Source organism: Formica exsecta, unplaced genomic scaffold, assembly GCF_003651465.1.
Source record: "Formica exsecta isolate Colony F162 unplaced genomic scaffold, ASM365146v1 scaffold4993, whole genome shotgun sequence".
NCBI classification, from domain to species: Eukaryota; Metazoa; Arthropoda; class Insecta; order Hymenoptera; family Formicidae; genus Formica; species Formica exsecta.
Genome location: NW_021852234.1, coordinates 1 through 903, shown reverse-complemented (window position 1 = coordinate 903; position 903 = coordinate 1). Strand labels below are relative to the sequence as shown.

Sequence of the window (903 nt, the reverse complement as noted above, 5' to 3'; positions counted from 1 at the left end):
ATTAATTATTAATAAATAAAACAATTTCTTTAATTTTTTTTATTTAAATTAAAAAATATATATGTTTGACTTCTAAAATATATGTACAGATAATCGTTTAAAAATATAAATATTTGAAACATTTCTAAGTAATTTTATAAATAAATATCACATAAATATATTTGCAAATAATATATTTCAATTTGTGAAGAAATTATAGCATCTAATAATAAAAAATACATTTTTTTTTTAATTTATTTTACTTACCCATAATAACTTTGCATATGTGCAATTTGGAAAAATTTTCTTTTTTCTTAGCTCCGTACCAACTAAAATTCACTGCCAATTCGTTTGTAAACATTTTTTTCATGATACGTACACAGGAAGTCCTCAGATCTTGGCATGTAACATGGGCTAATTGTTTAACCTAAAAATATTAAAAGGATGGAGTGTTATAAAAAGTTTATATAAATACGCATAATATTTTTTTAATATATCATTCAAAATCTTTCAAAAAATATCATTTCTTATAATATCAGTAAAGTTAAAGACCCCCGCATAATCAAAAATATATAAGAAACAGGAATAACAGACATTAGCGGTTATAAAATGAATGAAGAATAAAGAACAGTTCAAAGCACAATAAAAAAATATAAGTGACAAGTTTCATATAACTTATACACACCACATAAACTGGAAAATTGAAAAAAAATTACTCGCAAGAAATATTGTGTCACATAATCTGGAAGAACAGGTTGGAGATACGCTAAAAAGTCACCATCTAATAATGCTGTTAAAAAAAATTTATGTTTAACAAAAGTCAAGTCAGTTCCTTATTTTCAATATCTATTCTCTTATATTTTCGATTGTGCAAAGGTTTTAAATAAAAGTCAGCTTCAAATCATTGCAAAAGTCAATTGCAAT

At 23.3% G+C, this 903-nt stretch overlaps 1 long non-coding RNA gene across 1 annotated transcript; it reads right to left on the bottom strand.

The window, feature by feature from the left end:
* Window positions 1–281: 281 nt before the first annotated feature.
* Window positions 282–880, bottom strand: LOC115241482. Its single transcript, XR_003884908.1, has 2 exons — window positions 665–880; window positions 282–406 (listed from the first exon to the last, which is right to left on the bottom strand). It is a non-coding gene; the product is annotated as an uncharacterized LOC115241482 (long non-coding RNA).
* Window positions 881–903: the final 23 nt, after the last annotated feature.